This window comes from Pongo pygmaeus, chromosome 1 (assembly GCF_028885625.2).
Source record: "Pongo pygmaeus isolate AG05252 chromosome 1, NHGRI_mPonPyg2-v2.0_pri, whole genome shotgun sequence".
NCBI lineage: Eukaryota > Metazoa > Chordata > Mammalia > Primates > Hominidae > Pongo > Pongo pygmaeus.
In genome coordinates, this window is record NC_072373.2 from 96,635,297 (window position 1) to 96,644,424 (window position 9,128).

Genomic DNA, 9,128 nt, shown 5'->3' on the forward strand with positions numbered 1-9,128 from the left:
GGCGATCAGGAAGGAGAGAGGCTGCGCCTGCGTGCGCTGACGCGCATGCGCGGTGTCAGCCTCCGCCTTCTTCCTCCTAGAATTTGGGTGGGTTCAGGAACCTAGGCAATGTACCTGCGTGGCTTTGAGAGACACGAAGCCTGCCACGAAGTGGCAGGGCGGGGGAGGGAACGGTAGCCAGGCGTGGTGGCGGGCGCCTGTAGTCCCAGCTACATGGGAGGCTGAGGCAGGAGAATCGCTTGAACCCGGGAGGCGGAGGTTGCAGTGAGTCGAGATCGCGCCACTGCACTCCAGCCTGGGCGACAAGAGCAAAAACTCCGTCTAAAAAAAAAAAAAAAAATGTGCATTGACCCACTTGTGCGAAACAAGTCGTTCGAATCGTGCCAGCATTACCTCCAGCAAAAATGTTCCAAATGATAGAACCAACTTCATTTTTGTTTTGAGTATCTGGGACTGACCCATGTCACTGAAGTCACTGTACTTTCACCCAATGCAGTGTTGTGATGTGTTGCGAATGCAATGTGGCCTTGATTGTTTTGTAAGTCCATTTGTATCTCTTGGTTCTCCATCTGTGTGTCTCAGTGGCATTTTTTTTTCAAGAGCACTTTAGGATTATCTTTCACAGGCCCAAAGACAGATCAAATTTCGCTTTTTTTTTTTGAGACGAAGTCTCGCTGTTTTCGCCCAGGCTGGAGTGCAATGGCGTGATCTCGGCTCACTGCAACCTCCACCTCCCGGGTTCAAGCGATTCTCCTGCCTCAGCCTCCCATGTAGCTGGGACTACAGGCGCCCACCACCACGCCCGGTTAATTTTGTTTTGTTTTGTTTTGTTTTTCCTTTTGAGACGGAGTCTCGCTCTGTTGACCATGCTGGAGTGCAGTGGCACGATCTCAGCTCACTGCAAGCTCCACCGCCTGGGATCATGCCATTCTCCTGCCTCAGCCTCCCGAATATCTGGGACTACAGGCTCCCGCCACCGCGCCTGGCTAATTTTTTTCTATTTTTAGTAGAGACGAGGTTTCACCGTGTTAGCCAGGATGGTCTCGATCTCTTGACCTCGTGATCCGCCCGTCCGGGGATTCCCAAAGTGCTGAGATTACAGGCGTAAGCCACCATGCCGGGCCAAATGTCGCTATTTTTAAAGGCTGCTTTAAAAAAAAAAAAAAGAAAATCCACAGACTTGTCCTAGTGCAGTAGTGTTTACAACTCATTGATCACAACCAGTTACAGATTTCTTTGTTCCTTCTCCACTCCCACTGCTTCACTTGGGTAGCCTTTAAAAAAAAATCCACACTCCTGCTTGTTTTACTTCCAGTAAAATGGAGACAAAGGTTGCCTGTGAGCTTTGAGAACATTATGTGACCTAATGGATGTGAGATCACATTTTAAACTGGAATACACTGCACAGATACTAGTTACCACTACAGGCAATCCTATTTACTTTTACACTTGTAGTGGCTTAACATTTTAACTCCACATGTGAATGTTCCTTTAAGTTGGCTCTCTCATTCCTTTATTAGTAGATGTAAGACCTTAGGGAAGTCATTTTGACTTTCTGTACATTAATTATCTGTAAAATAAGAGGTGGACTTGCTGATCTTTAAATACTTTTCTAGCACTGAAAGTCTATAGTTCTATTGAGAATTCCTTGGATTTCTTCTAGGTGCAAAACACTGCATAGCCGCTGAAGAATGCAAACTCTTTGGGTGCAGTGGCTCCCGCCTGTAATCCCAGCACTTTGGGAGGACAAGGCAGGGGGATCACTTGAGCCCAGGAGTTGGAGACCAGCTTGGGCAACATAGCAAGACCCTGTCTCTACAATAAAAAAATTTTTTTAAAAGAATACAAACTCAAGTTATTACAATAACATTACTGTGTATCATTGGAAATACATATATATGTAATTGGAAATACATAGGTGAAAAAAGAAGAGTAAAGGGTAGAACACTGTACTTTATGCTTCCATTTGTTTGTGGGTTTTTTAAAGTAGGAGCTGGGAGCCTGGTGCAGTGGCTCAAGACTGTAATCCCACACTGTGAGAGGCAGAGGCAGGAAGATAACTTGAAGCCAGAAGTTTCAGACTAGCCTGGGTAACAAAGTGAGACCTTGTCTCTACAAAAAATAAAAACATTGGCAGGGTGAGGTGTCATGTACCTGTAGTCCCAGCTACTCAGGAGGCTGAGTCAGGAGGATCATCACTTCAGCTTAGGAGTTCAAAGCTGTAGTGAGCTATGATCACACCACTGCACACCAGCCTAGGTGACAGAGTGAGGCCCTGTCTCTGATACACACATATACATATATATATATACACATACATCTATATACATACATATATATATATATAGAGAGAGAGAGAGAGAGAGAAGCTTAATTCCCCTTCTTTAGTAGAAGATACATTTGTCAGGGCATAAGCTATAGTTCTTCTTATATACATATTAATAAAATGACAGTTGGGCCAGGTGCAGTGGCTCACGCCTGTAATCCCAGCACATTGGGCGGCCGAGGCAGGCAGATCAGTTGTGGTCAGGAGTTAGAGAACAGCCTGAGCAACATGGAGAAACTCCGTCTCTACTAAAAATACAAAATTAGCTGGGGGTGGTGGCGCATGCCTGTCATCCCAGCTACTCAGGAGGCTGAGCACCAGAATTACTTGAACCCAGGAAGTGGAGGCTGCAGTGAGCCAAGACTGCATCACTGCTCTCCAGCCTGGGCAACAGAGCAAAACCCTATCTCAAAAAAAAATCACTTAAAATCATAAAGTCAAAAGTTAAAATCAAAAGTCAAAATTGACAAGAAAATTTGGTTATTTCTGTGTTCTACAATAATTTAACATAATAACCAGAAATGTAACTAATAACATACCAAGATATATCAGAATTTTAGGAATCTCATACAGTTTTGGAATACATATTAATAACATATCCATAAAAATATAACTTGGTTAAACAACATTTCTTCTTTTTTTTTTTGAGATGAAGTCTCGCTCTGTCGCCCAGGCTGGAGTGCAGTGGTGTGATCTCGGCTCACTGCAAGCTCTGCCTCCCGGGTTCATGCCATTCTCCTGCCTCAGCCTCCCAAGTAGCTGGGACTACAGGCGCCCGCCACTGCGCCCAGCTATATTTTTCTATTTGTAGTAGAGACGGGGTTTCACTGTGTTAGGCAGGATGGTCTCGATTTCCAGACCTCAAGATCCGCCCGCCTCGGTCTCCTAAAGTGCTGGGATTACAGGCATGAGCCACCGCACCTGGCCTAAACATCATTTCTTACTCAGTAATTTCTTTTTTGACAATACCTGATATGTAATTTAACATGTCAGAAAACTTGTGTATTATCTCTCTTTTGGATGCCACGGGGCCCTCTATAACATCCCAAAGTAAGTTGTTTTGTTTGTTTGTTTTTTGAGACAGGGTCTCACTCTTTCACCCAGGCTGGAGTGTGGTGGCATGATCTCAGCTCATTGCAGCCTCCACCTCCTGGGCTCAGTTGATCCTCCCACCTCAGCCTACAGAACAGCTGGAACTACAGGTACATACCACCACACCTGGCTGATTTTTCTATTTTGCAGTAGAAACAGGGTCTTGCTGTGTTGCCCAGTCTGGAATGCAGTGACATGATCTCCACTCACTGCAACCTCGGCCTCCTGGGTTCAAGTGATTCTCATACTTCAGCCTCCCGAGTACCTGGGACCACAGGTGTGCACCACCACACCCAGCTAATTTTTGTATTTTTTGTAAAGATGGTGTTTTGCCATGTTGACCAAGCTGGTCTCAAACTCCTGGCCTAAAGTGATCTGTTGACCTCAGCCTCTCAAAGTGCAGAGATTACAGGTGTGACCCACCGTGCCCAGCTATTCATCTTGCAGTTTCTACGCAGGCTGCTTCACCGGTAAATGACACTTAATTTGTTTTGAATGCATGTGATTATAAAAAACTGTTCATACTGTTCATCAAAAAGTGGGTGGGATTTTTCCATTGATATTTCAAACATCAAATCAATACAATCTATATTCTGAGTATCAATTTGAGTTGCACAGGTTAAGATGAGAACCCTTCACATAGTATTGAGGATGTGATGCAATCTGTACCTGAATTGACATGGTGTTTCCTCATAGTTAGGCTGCCTTTTTGAGAAATATCTTCCATCCCTGAGAGATCAGCTACATCAAGATAGCTCATCAGCTAAATCATGTTGGTCAAAATACCTGCTAACCAAGCAGATAAATAAATTCAGGCCAGGCACGGTGGCTCACACCTGTAATCCCAACACTTTGGGAGGCCGAGGCAGGTGGATCACCTGAGGTCGGGAGTTCAAGACCAGCCTGACCAACATGGAGAAACCCTGTCTCTACTAAAAATACAAAAATTAGCTGGGTGTGGTGGTGGGCACCTGTAGTCCTAGCTACTTGGGAGGCTGAGGTGGGAGAATCACTTGAACCCGGGAGGTGGAGGTTGCAGTGAGCTGAGATCATGCCAATGCACTTCAGCCTGAGTGAGAGAGTGAGACTTTGTCTCAAAATAGTAATAATAATAATAATCTGTCCTATTGTCAGTTGATTTTCAGTGTGCCTTCAGAGGGGGAAGGGAAAGTATTCCCTTGACCTCTACAGTACTTAGCCAAATTTTCACCAGGTCCAGCAAAACCTGAGTGTTCCAGTCACTACACATACTTGCCAACACTTAGTACTGTCAGTCTTTTGAATTGTAGCTATTCTGGAAAGTGTTTACTGATATCTCATAGGTTGCTTTTTGAAATTTTTTGTTTGTTTGTTTGAAATGGAGTTTTGCTCTTGTTGCCCAGGCTGGAGTGCAATGGCATGATCTCGGCTCACAGCAACCTCCGCCTCCCGGGTTCAAGCCATTCTCCTGCCTCAGCCTCCGGAGTAGCTGAGATTAACAGGCATGTGCCACCACGCCCGGCTAATTTTGTATTTTTAGTAGAGACGGGGTTTCTCCGTGTTGGTCAGGCTGGTCTTGAACTCTGGACCTCAGGTGTCCGCCTGACTTGGCCGCTTTTTAAAATTTTAAACGTGTGGGCCAGGCATGGTGGCTCATGCCTGTAATCCCACCAATTTGAGAGGCCAAGGAGGGCACGTCACCTGAGACCAGGAGTTCGAGATCAGCCTGGCCAAATTTTTTTTGTTTAAGAGTTGGGGTGGCCAGGCGCAGTGGCTCACGCCTATAATCCCAACACTTCGGGAGGCTGAGATGGGCAGATCACAAGGTCAGGAGTTTGAGACCAGCCTGGCCAACATGGTGAAACTCCATCTCTACTAAAGGTACAAAAATTAGCTGGGCGTGGTGGCGAGTGATTGTAATCCCAGCTACCGGGAAGCTGAGGCAGGAGAATTGCTTGAACCCGGGAGGTGGAGGTTGCAGTGAGCCGAGATCACACCACTGCACTCCAGCCTGGGTAACAGAGAGAGACTCCGTCTCAAAAAAAAAAAAAAAAAAAAAGAAAGAAAAAAAAAGAGGTGGGGTGGCCGGGCATCGTGGCTCACTCCTGTAATCCCAGCACTTTGGGAGGCCGAGGTGGGTGGATCACCTGAGGTCAGGAGTTTGAGACCAGCCTGGTCAACATTGTGAAAACCCATCTCTTTTAAAAATTCAAACATTAACCAGGGGTGGTGGTGCTTGCCTATAATCACAGCTACTTGGGAGGCTGAGGCAGGAGAATCGCTTGAACCCAGGAGGCAGAGGTTGTAGTGAGCAGAGATCGTGCCACTGTACTGTAGCCTGGGCAACAAGAGTGAAACTCGGTCTCAAAAAAAAAAAAAAGTTGGGGTTTGGCTGGGCGCAGTGGCTCACATCATAATCCTAGCACTTTGAGAGGCCGAGGTGGGTGGATCCCTTGAGGTCAGGAGTTCAAGACCAGCCTGGCAACATGACAAAATCCCGTCTCTACTAAAAACACGAAAATTAGCCAGGCCTGGTGGCAGGCACCTATAATCCTAGCTACTCCCAGCTACTCTGGAGTCTGAGACAGGAGAATCATTTGAATTCAGGGGGCAGAGGTTGCAGTAAACCAAGATCGTGCCACTTCCCACCAGCCTGGATCAAAGAGCGAAATTCTGTCTCAAAAAAAAGGGGGGGGGTTGGGGTTGGCCAGGTGTGGTGGGTCACACCTGTAATCCCAGCACTTCGGGAGGCCAAGCTGCGCAGATCACTTGAGCCCAGGAGTTGGAGAGCAGCCTCGGCACCATTGTGAAACCCCATCTCTACAAAAAATACAAAAATTAGCCTGGCATGGTGGTACATGCCTTTAGTCCCAGCTACTTGGGAGGCTGAGGTGGGAGAATGTGATGTCGAGGCTGCAGTGATGTCAAGGCTACAGTGAGCCATGATCATACCACTGCACTCCAGCCTGGGTGACAGAACAAGACTGTGTCTCAGAAAAAAAAAAAAAAAAAAAAAAAAAAACCATTGGTGTTGTGCAGGATCTGGATTTTATGGAAAAATAAAGAGCTGGAGTCTCACTCTGTTGCCCAGGCTGGTGTTTAGTGCTGCAATCATAGCTCACTGCAGCCTTGAGCTCTTGGGCTGAAGTGATCCTGCCTCAGCCTCCTAAGTAGCTGGAACTATAGGCAAAAAAAAAAAAAAAAGAAAGAAAAAAATTACATAACAAGTTATAACTTTGTTTAAGGTGCTTTTCCTTGGCATCATGTCTTTTTTTTTCTTTTGAGACAGAGTTTCATTCTGTTGCCAAGGTTGGCATCTTGTCTTAACTGGGCTTTTACCCATTCTTCCTCGGTTTGGGCAAATGATGGTATAATATGTGGGCCTGGTTTAAGCTCTGTGTCTTTGAGATATAAATTTTCTACCTTGTTTTACCTAAGATTCATCCTTTTAGACATGCAAATTTAGGACTGCCTAGCTAACAATTGCTTAGGGTAATAAAACAGGTAATTAGAAGATTGATAGTCTGAATGGCAAAAAGAAAAACTATTTATTTATTTATTTTATTTTTGTTATTTTTTGAGATGGAGTCTTGCTCTGTCGCCCAGGCTGGAGTGCAATGGCGTAATCTTGGCTCACTGCAATCTCTGCCTCCTGGGTTCAGGCGATTCTCCTCCTCAGCCTCCTGAGTAGCTAGGACTATAGGCTTGCACCATCATGCCCGGCTAATTTTTGTATTTTTAGTAGAGATGGGGTTTCACTGTGGTGGCCAGGCTGGTCTTGAACTCCTGACCTCAAATGATCCACCTGCCTCAGCCTCCCAAAGTGCTGGGATTACAGGCGTGAGCCACTGCACCCAGTCTATTTTTGTTTTTTGTTTTATGTATTTTGTTGTTGAGGCAGTGCCTCACTATGTTGTCCAGAATGGTCTCAAAGTCCTGGGCTTAAATGCTGTCACCTCAGTCTCCTGTGTAGCTGGGATTACAGGCATGCATCATCACACATGGCAAAAAAAACTATTTGAAAGCCAGCGAATTACAATTTTTTATGAAAGCTATAAGATGTACTTCTGTTTGTGTGTCTATATATCTATATGTGCTATGTGTATATGACAATTTTTGATAAATAAAACTAGCTTTAAATTTGTTAGTAAAATAAAGGCTGTGTGTGGTGTCTCATGCCTGTAATCCTGTAATCCCAGTACTTTTGGAAGCTGAGGCAGGAGGATCACTTGAGCCCGGGTGTTTAAGACCAGCCTGGGCAACATAGTGAGATTTTTTTTGATTTTTTATTTTATTTTTTTATTTTTGAGACGGAGTTTCGCTCTTGTTGCCCAGGCTGGAGTGCAATGGTGTGATCTTGGCTCACTGCAACCTCCGCCTCATGGGTTCAAGCAATTCTCCTGCCTCAGCCTCCCAAGTAGCTGGGATTACAGGCATGCACCATCACGCTCGGCTAATTTTGTATTTTTAGTAGAGACAGGGTTTCTCCATGTTGTTCAGGCTGGTCTTGAACTCCCGACCTCAAGTGATCCGCCTGCCTCAGCCTCCCAAAGTGGTGGGATTATAGGCGTGAGCCACCGCGCCCTGCCAAAATAAAATAAAATAAAATAAAATAAAATAAATTCTTATGTCATATTATGTTAAATTAAGTGACAGATAATCACAAAATGTCTGAGTCATTTCTAAGTAAGTTAAAATACCGAAACATTAATTATTAAACATAAGTTTTATACTCTGGCATCTTATTTATATACAATATAGAAAACCTAAATATATTTAGATAGATCTCTTAATAAACAAAAATTGGGCTGATTGTGGTGATGGTGACTCACGCCTGTAATTTTGCGAGGCTAACGCAAGTGAATAACTGGAGCCCAGGAGTTCAACCAGCCTGCGCAACATGGTGCAACCTTATCACTATGACAAAACTAAAAAAAATTAGCCAGGCGTGGTGGTGCGTGTCTCTAGTCCCAGCTACTCTGGAAGCTGAGGTGGGAGAGTCATTTGAGCCTGGGAGGTCGAGGCTGCAGTGAGCTATGATTGTGCCACTGCACTCCAGCTTGGGTGACAGAGCGAGACCCTATCTCTTAAAAAAAAATTACTTACTTCCTAGGTTTTCACTAGAAATTAGGATTACTAAGAATTAAAATTATATTTAGTATAGGCTGGGCACGATAGCTCATGCCTGTAATCCCAGCACTTTGAGAGGCCGAGGTGGGCAGATCACGAGGTCAGGAGATCGAGACCATCCTGGCCAACAAAGGTGAAACCTCATCTCTACTAAAAATACAAAAATTAGCTGGGCGTGGCAGTGCATGCCTGCAATCCCAGCTACTCGGGAGGCTGAGGCAGGAGAACCGCTTGAACCTGGAAGGCGGAGTTTGCAGTGAGCCAAGACTGCTCCACTGAACTTCAGCCTGGTGACAGAGCTAGACTCCATCTCAAAAAAAAATTATAGTTAGTATATGTAATTAAAACTACTAGATATGGCCAGGTGTGGTGGCTCATGCCTGTAATCCCAGCACTTTGGCAGGCCAAGGTTGCAGTGAGCCGAGATGGCGCCACTGCACTCCACCCTGGGTGACAGAGACTCCATCTCAAAACAGACAAACAAACAAACAAAAAACCTACTAGATATAAAAGAAAGAATTCTGTATACAAAGTGTATAAATAAAGGCAAGATATATTTTTGGCAAGGGAAGTTGTAAAAGCATGTAAAAGCATTGAGAAA